At 36.7% G+C, this 13697-nt stretch overlaps 1 protein-coding gene across 5 annotated transcripts in view; it reads right to left on the bottom strand.

The window, feature by feature from the left end:
* The window catches only part of BMPR1B (bone morphogenetic protein receptor type 1B), a 404692-nt gene that overhangs the window by 149099 nt on the left and 241896 nt on the right, over positions 1-13697 (bottom strand). For 3 of the 5 annotated variants that reach the window (XM_059066542.2, XM_067035525.1, XM_067035524.1), the window contains exon 2: positions 4595-4689. The gene's annotated coding sequence lies outside the window, so the exon portion shown is untranslated. Of the gene's footprint in view, positions 1-4594; positions 4817-13697 lie in introns of those variants that run through there. The other 2 variants (XM_059066552.2, XM_067035528.1) reach the window with 1 other exon arrangement.

Raw genomic sequence — 13697 nt, 5'->3', positions numbered from 1 at the left:
GAAGTAGAAGAGTTTGAAGGTTCCACTTCCATGATTAATTCATTCTTCTCCTTTCACGTTCTATGAATTCTATGCCATCCATAGCTACAGAAAAACACTGATTGGCCAGCTAAGTGGCTAATAATAAAATACCTGATTGTTCGGGCAAAATTATTTATGCTTCACTCCAACCAAAGTTCTCTGACCTCTTCTGGTTGGTGGTGGTAGTGGTGTTCTTTTTTGCCTTTGTCTGGTTTTGCTATAATCTTTTAAAAAAAATTTTATTAGAGTATAATTGATTTACAATGTTGTGTTGGTTTCAGGTGTACAGCAAAGTGAATCAGTTATACATATATCCAGTCTCTTTTAGATTCTTTTCCTATATAGGCCGTTACAGAGTATTGAGTAGAGTTTCCTGTGCTATATACAGTAAGTATTAGGTATCTATTTTATATATAGTGGTCTGTATATGTCAATCCCAACCTCCCAATTTATTCCTCCCTCTTACCCCCTGGTAACCATAAGTTTGTTTTCAACATTTGTAATCTTTTGATATTGAGGCAAACTCAGGTTTTTCTCATCACCGGCTTATGGGAACAAGGTACATTTCTAAGTCCATGACCATAGAAACCCCTGCCCTTCCAGTTTTACAATGTTTATATTACTTGATAAAGCCAGCAAGACACATAAAATTTATACCTATAACTCTTTGGTAAGGCACCTTATCCATACCTATTTAACTAGAAATACTTATGTGGGCAAAATAAATCTGAAGAAAAATTACAGATTGAATTATGGTCCATTCCAAGCAAATTAAAAAGCTACAGAATTTCCCTATGAAAATACCAATCTTGTTTTCATTCCTAAGACAGATACAATTCAAGGTTAAACAAACAGAAGAGTCATATTCAATAGCTGGGAGAGGCTTATAAGGCTTCAACAGCAGTGGAAGCCACTGGCAGGGCACACTGAGAAGTAAAAATAATCAAAATAAGAAGAGCTGTGAATTACTCTAAATCGTGCATAAAGCTTTACCTTTGATCCGTGTATACTTACTTTGCATATGAAATAATTTGTATTTTTATGTATGGTGGGGAAATAAAACACCATTAAAGACAAAATAAAATTTTGTTGACTATCAGAACTAAAAGGAACAGCTGCGATTTCTCAAGTACTTTTTAAAACATTGACATTCTTTTCTTTCAATATTTCTATTTTTTGGAGAAAATTCTTCTTCTGACTGATATGAAGTATCACCTTTCAGGTTTGAGAATTGTTTAAGCCATGATTTCCTATTATTTCCTTAAATTCCTAACTTTCTTTACAACAGGAAATAAAATTAGGAGGTGTAACTTGATTCGTAACATTGAGAGTCATTCCGCTCTGTAATTCTTTAGGACACATGAGGATGGACCCATTCTCTCCTGAAATTCACTGTGGGCCTCTTGGAAGGTTAACACTTCCTTCAATTTGCTAGAACATCATTTAATTTAGCACAGCAGTCCATGTGGGTGCAGCAACGAGGTGATGTTGTTGACAGATTTCATGAAATTAACTGAACCACGTCTGGAGGCTATACAGCCTGAATTTGTATGTGCTAACCAATATAATTTTGAACTTCTGTCATTCAAATGGTTTATGAGTTCAATAAGTATCTAGTTGCGTGGATGAACACACGTAACTGTTGATAGAGAAATGAATTTTTTAAGTATTGTTACTGTTTCAAAAGACTTTACCAACTACTTAAGGGACTTCTCCTTCAATCCAATTAATCAAGGTTTTAAATTATATTAAAATAAAAAGTCTATGAAGAAAAGTGGGTTGATAAGTTTTTTCTTTAGTTCAAGTTCTTGAATGTCTGCTTTATGCCAGGTCTTGGAGGAACATAAAAGAATTAATTTTAAAACATGGCTACAATTAACTCACAAGGGAAAACAAAGACTGTACCATCGACTTTGCAGAAGTGCCGTGACAATGGTCTGTACAGGAGACCAAACCACAGAGGCTGACAGTGGACAGGCGGGGCATCTGGGAAGGGATACCTTCATTGAGGCTGAAAGCCAAAGGCCAGGAAGAGGGTGTCTCAAGATAGAGGAAGCAACATAAACAATTCCAGAAAGGAGTAAACCAGTATGGACTGTTTTGAGAAATACAAGATATTCAATAACGTTGGAGCATAAAATAGAGGGAAGGGGAGTACTCTCATGGGTGGAGAAAAGCGAGATGTGAAGAACAGCCCAAAAGAAACAGCAGAAGGTGAACACAGAACAAAAGTAGCAGCTAGATGAAGAAGCAGCTAATCAGACTCGCCGTGCCAAGAAAGCTGACCTTTATCTACAAGCAGCAGAGAGCCAGGGATGGGAGGGCTTTAGCAGGAAGTGAAGGGATCATCAGGGTGGGAAACTGAGCCCTCTAAGGGTAGTATAGCATGTAGACTGGACGTACAGCAAATGAGAGCAGCGGCAGTGAGATCCATCAGGAGGTTACTATGAACATTTCGAGCTAAATTCACCAATCTTACTTCAACAGATAATTAAAACATGATACAAAAGATCCCCTATCCATTTTTATCTGTCTACATAGGAAATGTTATTTACAAATGTGATCAATAATATCAGGATTGACATTAAATTCAAAAGTAATATTGAGGTGGTGTTTCAAGTTTTAAAATGGTCAACCAGTCTTCAACCAAACTACATCCCATTTTAGACACTGTCAACCAATATCACAATTTTCTACTTCCTCTCTTGATTAAAGGGAAGACTTTCTTTCATTTATTTTTATTGTGGCAATTTTATTAGGTTGTCCTCTGACAAAAGTTTCCACAGGGTACTTCAGAAACAAAACACCGGAGCAAATAAAAATAAAACAAATTTTAAAAGGCATAAGAAATGAATTATCATTGATTGATATCATGTTATTTATGCAACATATAAAGTGAATGAGTAAAAGGTATTAAATAAAGAACTGAAATTACAACCCAAAGGCAGTAGCAAAGAAAAATCTGAGTAATACCCATTCTAGATCAACCATGGTTGCATTTTCAAAATAAACATATTATTGACAAAAATCTAAATCAAACCCATTAATAAAAGGGCAGGCAATACCCGAAAAAGTAAAAAGAAAATGCTTGATGCAGAAGCTAAAACAAGTATTAAATGAATGTTAAAATACAGTTTAAATTTAGATATCAGATTAGCCTTAAAGTACATCTGAATTAATAAAACTGATTTTGAAGCATTCTGGATTACTTTAAAAATTTTATGTGATTCAACAACAATGATACCCTACAACTATGGGCCTCATTTTAAGATATCTACTTTACATTTAGACCTATTCCACCTGCTGTTCTGGACATGGTTTAATCCCATTTTAGAATGAGCCGGTTCGTGAATATTAACCCTAATACAAAACCTATGCCAGAGTATTATCTTTTCCTTATATCTCTATTGTTCTACAGTTTAAGCTCTACGACAGCTTTCATGTTATTTTTAACTTAAATGTGTAACACAAAAAACCCTTTGGAACTATAATTGCCATCTATAACCTGACCTAAAGATTTTAAACACCAGGCTAATGCTTCTCCTCCACAATTAAAAAACCAACAACAGGGAAACTTTCACTCTGTCAGTACTTAAGTTTTATCTAGTTACACCTACAGTAAAGCAACATATTACTTTCCGAGTCATGTGTAGTAGACATACAACACATAAATATATAAATTTCAAGGGTGTTCTAAATCAGAAAACACATAGAAAACAGTTCCTTTCTGTCCCCTTCAGCACCACTGCTTTTAACGTCAATCTGGGATATGCAAAACAGTGATGATAAATGAATATACAATCGCACTACGGTCACACAGAGAAGCATGTGTCAAAGTTCTACCTGTGATGACAGGAAAAAAACTACTGATGTGGACCAAGAGATGTTAATTTAATATCTTTATTAGAGAACCACATTTTGCAAGGAACCAACCTAGCAAGTCACTTGGACAAGCAGAGAAATTCTAAATGCTGAGCCCTTTGCACCTTGGATGAAGAAGTCTGTTCTTTACTTCTCATCACGCCTCCTCCTCTCCATTCCCAGAAGGAGTCATTATTTCACTTTAATGCGCTGTCAAAAGGACACTGGCTTTCTTTTCAAAAGACCCCACGTTCCTCACATTCACAGCCTGCACATCTTGACAGTGTCTACAACATCTTCACGCATTCACCTGCGTTCTTCCCCTATTCCACTTCTAGAACACCCTCCACTATAAACTCACGAATATTCATGTTTTAGTAGCAATACAAAAAGTAAACACGAAATTACCAATCAGAAGACTTCAGGTCTGACAGAATGAAGAGAGAGAAATGTACTGCCAGGACATAACATGAAATCAGTGTTCAAGAGCCATTCCCACCACCCACACCATTTAAGTGTATTATGACTGTACACAGCATTCTTAGGAGCAGAATACGAAACTACACCGACACCAAGATCACTCTTAACCAGCAGGCAGCCCCTCTACACTAGCTTTAACATGCCACACAGCCCTTTGCTTACTGATGTAGAACAGCCAACAGGGACATGGAGTTTACCAGTAAAAGCGACACTGAACTGGCTAATTACTTACCTTCTTACGTATAGCAGGCGCGCTCGTTTAACTTTTTGTTCCCACTCGTGTCATAGCTCAGCGGCAGATGGTTGTGATTCAGCAGAAGTTTGAACCTGATAATTAAAAAGAATTTTTTAAGACAACAATTGGAAATTAAAGGTCCCTCCACTGAAGTCTTTCTTTCCTTGCCCTCTGGCTGTATGTTTCTCGCTCTCGTCTTCTCTCCCTGCAAGGCAGCTACGCAGTGGTCTATAAATATTGACCCTGACACGTGCTCAGTGCTTTACTTGCTCGTGGCACAGGTCTGTGTTACTGAACACCGTGGTAATACTCCAGCAAAGTTCTCAGCTGCTCAGACAAAGCTGTGGATTGGCTCTCTACCCAGCAACCCTGTGCCTGCCTGGAAAATACCATTTTGCTGCCAGTTTTACAGATGCTATGGGCCTTTCCTGAGGCCCAAATCAGGCACAGAAGGGCAATTATGAGGTTTGTCTGAGGAAATAGTTTTCCTCAAGCAGGTGGAGAAAAGGGGGGCTGGGTGGAGTGAAAGACAAGAAAGGAAATACCGCCTTTGTTTTGGCCTAACGACAAAGTTCCAAACCCTTTATAAAAGTCATACCTAAATGCCATTCAATCAAGCTTTATAAAACTGAACAACTACATACTATGAATAACCAAAAGACGCAGGAAAGCATTTTTGCAATTGTTTTTAATATTGCTTCTCACTGAATAAGGCTGCAGTGACTGAGTAACTGGCCACAAAGAAATGTGTCAACATAAATAAATTCATTTCCAGAATGATAGAAGTGCCCAGGAAAGTATAATATTAATCTGATCAAATTAAATATTTGGTGAAAGAAGCTAAAATATAATCTGGAAATTATATGAATCAACATGCTATATAAAATACTTCTAGATTTTCAATCATCACAATTGAATTATTTTATTTTTTAAAAAAATTAAGGGGACTTCCCTGGTGGTGCAGTGGTTGAGAATCCACCTGCCAATTCAGGGGACATGGGTTCAATCCCTGGTCTGGGAAGATCCCACATGCTGCAGAGCAACAAAGCCTGTGCACCGCAACTACTGAGCCTGCACTCTAGAGCCCACGAGCCATAACTGTTGAGCCCGTGTGCCACAACTATTGAAGCCCGTGTGCCTAGAGCCTGTGCTCCACAACGAGAAGCCACCACAATGAGAAGCCCTTGCCCCACAATGAAGAGTAGCCCCCGTTCGCTGCACCACAATGAAGAGTAACCCCTGCTCACTGCAACTAGAGAAAGCCCGTGCACAGCAACAAAGACCCAACACAGCCAAAAATAAAATAAAATTTTTAAAAAGATATTATTTTTTTAAAAATCAAGGATAAAATCTAAGCCATGACTATATAATTTGTAGGTGATATAAACAAGGTCAGCATTATCTACATATAGCACATATTATGTCTACGGTATGAATGATGAGAAAATAAATCAAGTCCATATTTTTTATTCTTCATGGCAAGAAAAATCATATGTTTACTTAATTGAAATTACCTCTCTTTATTAAATCAAGAGTAAAGGAAACTTAAGAAATAATCTGGTCACTTACTCATTTAATAGATGATAAAACTGACCTCCAGGCCAGTTAATTTACCCACAATCACATGGCAAGTTTGTGGCAGGGCCAAAACTAGACGTTCTTGCCTTATTGCTCACAATTCTGTTTCTCTTCTACTACAAGAAGGGTTCCTAAACTCATTTTTAGGTTCAAACTGATTTTCATATGAAATCTTACCAAACACCTTATCAGTAAGGGCAAATATTACACCTAGAGAAATAACCAGCATAAAACAAAAATGGCCTTTAACAGCTTAATTGACTCCCCCAAAAAGTTATGCACAAGAATTAACTTTCTAACAATTGGAATATACTTTTCCTTGTTTAGTTCAATTATCAACATTTTCCCAATAAATTAACTTAATATCAGGAGAGGTATACAGTGAGGTGCTGAGGAGCACAAGAGGAAACACAGGTTCTACTCTCAAGAAAGGAAAAAAAAAAAAAGGCTAATGATGAAACAACACGTTAGTACAGTGATGCAGACTAGGATGGCAGCAAGGGTGCATGGAACACTAGCTCCTGAGCCAGTTTGAAGTGGGGGAAGTCTTGATTCCTCTATCAAGACTTCTGCATTGGGCTTCCCTGGTGGCGCAGTGGTTGAGAATCTGCCTGCCGATGCAGGGGACACGGGTTCGTGCCCCGGTCCGGGAAGATCCCACATGCCACAGAGCAGCTGGGCCCATGAGCCATGGCCGCTGGGCCTGTGCGTCTGGAGCCTGTGCTCTGCGACGGGAGAGGCCACAACAGTTATGGCTGTGTACAGTTGCCCGTGTACCACAAAAAAAAAAAAAAAAAAGACTTCTGCATCTTAAAGAAATCAAAGATGACACAAACAGATAGAAAGATACATGATATTCTTGGATCGGAAGAATCAATATTGTGAAAATGACCATACTACCCAAAGCAATCTACAGATTCAATACAATCCCTACCAAATTAACAATGGCATTTTTCACAGAAATAGAACAAAAACTTTTACAATTTGCATGGAAACACAAAAGACTCCAAGTAGCCAAAGCAATCTTGAGAAAGAAAAACAGAGCTGGAGGAATCAAGCTCCCTGACTTCAGACTATACTACAAAGCTACAGTAATCAAAACAGTATGGTACTGGCACAAAAAAGAGAAATATAGCTCAATGGAACAGGATAGAAAGTCTAGAGATAAACCCATGCACCTATGGTCACCTAGTCTATGACAAAGGAGGCAAGAATATACAATGGAGAAAAGACAGCCTCTTCAATAAGTGGTGCTGGGAAGGCTGGACAGCTACATGTAAAATAATGAAATTAGAACATTCCCTAACAGCATACACAAAAATAAACTCAAAATGGATTAAAGACCTAAATGTAAGGCTGTATACTATAAAACTCTTAGAGGAAAACATAGGCAGAACACTCCTTGACACGAACCACAGCAAGATCTTTTTGGATCCACCTCCTAGAGTAATGAAAATAAAAACAAAAATAAACAAATGGGACCTGATGAAACTAAAAGCTTTTGCACAGCAAAGGAAACCATAAACAAAACGAAAAGACAACCCTCAGAATGGGAGAAAATATTTGCAAATGAAGCGACCAACAGGGGATTAATCTCCAAAATATACAAGCAGCTCATGCAACTCAATATCAAAAAAACAAACAACCCAATCAAAAAATGGGCAGAACATCTAAATAGACATTTCCCCAAAGAAGACATACCAATGGCCCAAAACCACATGAAATGATGCTCAACATCACTAATTACTAGAGAAATGCAAATTAAAACTACAATGAGGTATCACTTCACACCGGTCAGAATGGCTATCATCAAAAAATCTACAAACAAATGCTGCAGAGGGTGTGGAGAAAAGGAAACCCTCCTACATGTCTGGTGGGAATATAAATTTGTACAGCCACTATGGAGAACAGTAAGGAGGGTCCTTAAAAAACTAAAAATAGAGCTACCATATGATCCAGCAATCCTACTCCTGGGCATATACTCGAGAGAACCATAATTCAAAAAGATACATGCTCCCCTATGGTCACTGCAGCACTTTTTACAATAGCCAAGACACTGAAGCAACCTACATGTCCATCGACAGATGAGTGGATAAAGAAGATGTGGTATATATATACAATGGAATATTACTCAGCCATAAAAAAACCAAAATAATGTCATTTGCAGCAACATGGATGGACCTAGAGATTGTCATGCTGAGTGAAGTCAGACAGAGAAAGACAAATATCATATGATGTTGCTTATAAGTGGAATCTAAAAAAGAGGTACAAATGAACTTATTCACAAAACAGAAATGGAGTCACAGAGGTAGAAAACAAACTTATGGTTACCAGGGAGGAAAGAGGGGGAGGGATAAATTGGAAGATTGGGACACACTACTATATATAAAATAGATAACTAATAAGGACATACTGTAGCACAGGGAGCTCTACTCAATACTCTGTAATGACCTATACAGGAAAAGAATCTGTAAAAGAGTGGATATATGTGTAACAAATTCACTTTGTTGTACACCTGAAACTAACACAACATTGTAAATCAACTATACTCTAATAAAAAAGTTTTTAATAATGATTAGGCAGAAGTGAGGCAAACATGAGACAGAATAACAATAAAGACAAACAGGCAGGAAAAAGGATGCTATGGAACTGCCAAGTTCTTTCTTGCTGGAGCACATAATGTGAAGCAGGAAATGTTTAAATTTTTAAAAAAAGAAAAAGGTGTAGAAGGAGAAAGGTGATGAAGGGTTTTATATACCTGGTTTAAAATCTTGGGTTTTAGGGACTTCCCTGGTGGTCCAGTGGTAAAGAATCTGCCTTACAATGCAGGGGACACAGGTTCAATCCCTGGTTCAGGGAACTAAGGTCCCACATGCCGCGGGGCAACTAAGCCCATGTGCCACAAACTACAGAGCCCACGCACGCTGGAGCCTGCGCGCCACAACTAGAGAAGAGAAAAACCCATATGCCACAACTAGAGAGAAGCCAGCTCACCACAAAGAATCCACACGCCACAATGAAAGAGCCCACATGCCCCAACGAAGATCCCATGTGCCGCAACTAAGACCCAAGGCAGCCAAAAATAAAATAAATAAATAAGTAATAAATAAATCTTAAAAAAAAATAAAATAACTAAAAATAAACAAAAACTTGGGTTTTATACAGTAGGCTAGTAGTCTTCAACTAGTTTTATTCACAGACCCTTAAAAGAATTTTGAAAAAATACATAACCATTCACACATTACCAAGTTAACACCTACAATTTTTCACCTGTGGTAAAATATGTACTTGAAAAGAATTTAATTTCCACCCAATTGGAAATATTGACATTTTAAAATAAAATTTATATCAACTATTTTAAGAATACTCAATAGAACCTAAATACACGGTAATAAAACCATTATCCATTTAAAAAATACATGAATAGACTCTTCTTTCAACAGCTGAAAATTTTACATTACTGTTTTATTTTCTTGACCTTTATTTCCATTTTATTTCCTCTGAGAATTCTTACATAATGTATTTTGTAATTAAAAGCCTTTCATTTTTCACTCTATCTTACTTCTCCACAACAAAAATATAAGACATTAATTAAAATTGTTTAATTGCTAATTTTTCTATGATCCCAGGACAATGTACTATAGTATGATTTCAGATGGATAAGGGTGTGTCTTCTTTTGTAAAGTAAGAGAAAGAATGTTGTGAATAAAGCATTTCTCTTAGGCAGATCAATATTAATAGAGAGAAATTCATGCAGAAGTTGAGAATCTGGACACGGACTCCATTAAAACTATCTGACTGGACTACAGTACCACATACTACCTTTATATCAGTTACTTAAATAAATGGTAGAAGCAGCCCATGCTAGGCCAGGAAATGAACTAAGCAGTGCCCTCACAAAGTCAGAAAGGAATCTCTTAGCCTACATTTCTCTCAAGGAACTGCTAGAATTTTAATATTGAGTTTTAAGGGGTAGCAAGAAGATGAGATGAAGAAATTAATCAGTGGAAATCAGTGGACAAAATTAAAAGGACTGATATGTCCTATAAAAAAATAAAGGGTTTTGTCTTTGACTTGACTATAGGGCAAGGAATGCATAGAGTCAAAGGTGTGAAGACTCAATACTGCCAAAATGTCAGTTCTTCCCAACTTTGTCTATAGATTCAATGTAATCTCAACCAAAATCCCAGCAAGTTATATTTTGGGATATTAACAAACACATAACTAAAGTTCATATGGACAGGCAAAAGACCTAGAACAGCTAACGCAACACTGAAGAAGAACTAAGTTGGAAGACTGACACTACCTAACATCAAGACTTACTATGAAGCTATAGCAATCAAGACAGTGTGGAGAAAGAATAGACAAATCAATGGAACAGAAAAGAGAGCACAGAAGTAGACTCACTTAAGTAGAGTCAACTGATCTTTGACAAAGGAGCAAAGGCAAAACAATGAGGCAAAGACAGTCTTTTCAATAAATGGTGCTGGAACAACTGGACATCCATAAGCAAAAAAAATGAATGTGGACACAGAAAAATCATCACAGGAAAATCATACGTAAGTCTACTAACCTTTACTGCTGCCAGTTTATCGTAAGTACCTATCCACTATTAGTTTGACAAGTATTGACTACACGGTTAATAAAGGGGTCATTTGTTCTTCTCAACCAGAACTATGTTATATTCAGTATGTAAACTGAAAAGAAGAAAAATACCAAACAAGAAAATGATACAGCAAAGAATGCATGTCCTTTTAAACTTGTATTTGACATCACACCAACTAATGCCAAACTAAACATTTTATCATTTATAAATAGAAATTGTTTTGAAATTCATAGTGCAGGGAACACGTACAACCATAATCAATAATAAAGCTCAATTATGTTTAACAAAATAAGATAATAATAAAGAGTGAAAAGCATCAAGAATATCATGTTATTCCTACAGTTGTTGCTAATTTGACTCATAATAAAACTATACTAATGTCTCTTCATGTTTAATAAAAATAGCTGATTTCCCAGCTACATACAAGCATTTCCATTTGGTTTCCTCTTAAAGGCACATATAATTATATAACACTAAGGACAATCTCAAAAAGTGTTTGAAATATAATACATATTTATTTGCAATATAATTTCAAGCATTTTCTACTTTTACAAAAGTGTACAGTTCTTAAAATTATCATGTATCTTTAATATTTATTTCTTAGATTTATGGAATTAATTAATTCAAATTTTTCTATCATTTCAAAACGGAAATTAGATTGTCTACGTGACAATAAGAATTTTATGAGAATTTTTAATTCCATTAATCTCTGAGTAGTTCTCATATTCCAGATGACAGGTGACTATGATTATCCTACATCTGAAATAAAGGTTTTCTTTCACCAGAAAGACAGAGCTGAGCTGAACTCTCAATACTTGTTACTTTTTCAAGAACAACTCATTTGAGGATCTTTTTATTTATACAGATACCCATAATTAGCAATGTGATAATAATTTAATGGAACATTTCTAGAAAAAAATACACTATATTTTGTTGAACAGTGGAAATGATATCCTGAGAAAGTACTAAACGTCCTCTCCAAGGCAGGAGGGACAAGAAGGTGATCCTGAAATCACCCCTACCAGAGGGATTTCTGTCAGCTGAAAGGAGAGCAGGAAAGATCGCGGGACTCACTAAAACAAGCTACCGCCAGGCATTCCTTAGGATGGAAAGGGGGAAATCCCAGACAGGAAGGATTCAGCAAAAACCAACTCAATGAGGGAGGGAAATACACGTCTACCACATTCAAGCTGACCTTTTTAATTTTTTTTTTTTTTTTTTACTATTCATTAATCATATGACAGTAGCTCATAAAAATATCACTGAATAATTAAATTTAACAGGCAGTAAAAATAGAAACGGACGTTAAATCTGATCATTCATAAAAACATCACTGGTTTATTTTACTGCTCTATGATGAAACTGCTTTCATATGGAAGAATTAAACTTGTAAAGCTAAGGAATATCATTATTCAAATTAATGCCACATTTTTCTAATCAAAACATATTTCCAAAAAAAGGAGAAGAAATAGGAAGAAAACAATAAAGCAAACCAATTTTAACAAGAAATGAATGAGATACCCATTACTCTTGATTGATTCACATATAAAATGTTGTTTCTATTGGCTGTCCTGCTTGACAGGGCCTGAAATTTTCTTGAAATGTGGTTGGTGTCAAAGGTAACTAAAGAGTAATACAGAGAGACTAACGTATTTTAAATCTTTTACTTCTGTATTTTGGTGGATCTGAATATTGTCATATATTATACATTTCCAAGAGCAAGTTAAATCACACTTTTTTTAACATCTTTATTGGAGGATAATTGCTTTACAATGGTGTGTTAGTTTCTGCTTTATAACAAAGTAAATCAGCTATGCATACGTATATCCCCATATCTCCTCCCTCTCGTGTCTCCTTCCCACCCTCCCTATCCCAGCCCTCTAGGTGGTCACAGAGCACCGAGCAGATCTCCCTGTGCTATGCGGCTGCTTCCCACTAGCTAACTATTTTACATTTGGTAGTGTATATATGTCCATGCCTCTCTCTCACTTTGTCCCAGCTTACCCCTCCCCCACCCCGTGTCCTCAAATCCATTCTCTACGTCTGCATCTTTATTTCTGTCCTGCCCCTAGGTTCTTCAGAACCATTGTTTTTCTTTTTTTTTGTAGATTCCATATATATGTGTTAGCATAGAGGTATTTGCTTTTTTCTTTCTGACTTACTTCACTCTGTATGACAGACTCTAGGTCCATCCACCCCACCCCACTACAAATAACTCAATTTCGTTTCTTTTTATGGCTGAGTAATATTCCATTGTATGTATGTGCCACATCTTCCTTATCCATTCATCTGTCGATGGACACTTAGGTTGCTTCCATGTCCTGGCTATTGTAAATAGAGCTGCAATGAACATTGTGGTACGTGACTCTTTCTAAATTATGGTTTTCTCAGGGTATATGCCCAGTAGTGGGATTGCTGGGTCGTATGGTAGTTCTATTTTTAGTTTTTTAAGGAACCTCCACACTGTTCCCCATAGTGGCTGTATCAATTTACATCCCACCAATAATACAATAGGGTTCCCTTTTCTCCACACCCTCTCCAGGATTTATTGTTGGTAGATTTTTTGATGATGGCCATTCTGATTGGTGTGAGGTGATAGTGCATTGTGGTTTTGACTTGCATTTCTCTAATGATTAGTGATGTTGAGCATCCTTTCATGTGTTTGTTGGCAATCTGTATACCTTCTGTGGAGAAATGTCTATTTAGGTCTTCTGTCCATTTTTGGATTGGGTTGTTTTTTTGATATTGAGCTGCATGAGCTGCTTGTAAATTTTGGAGATTAATCCTTTGTCAGTTGCTTCCCTTGCAAATATTTTCTCCCATTTTGAGGGCTGTCTTTTCGTCTTGTTTATGTTTTCCTTTGCTGTGCAAAAGCTTTTAAGTTTCATTAGGTCCCATATGTTTGTGAACTGAAGC

The sequence above is a fragment of the Kogia breviceps genome, chromosome 6, assembly GCF_026419965.1.
Source record: "Kogia breviceps isolate mKogBre1 chromosome 6, mKogBre1 haplotype 1, whole genome shotgun sequence".
NCBI classification, from domain to species: domain Eukaryota; kingdom Metazoa; phylum Chordata; class Mammalia; order Artiodactyla; family Physeteridae; genus Kogia; species Kogia breviceps.
The sequence above is the reverse complement of the archived record's forward strand: the minus strand, read 5'-3'. Positions and strand labels throughout refer to the sequence as shown.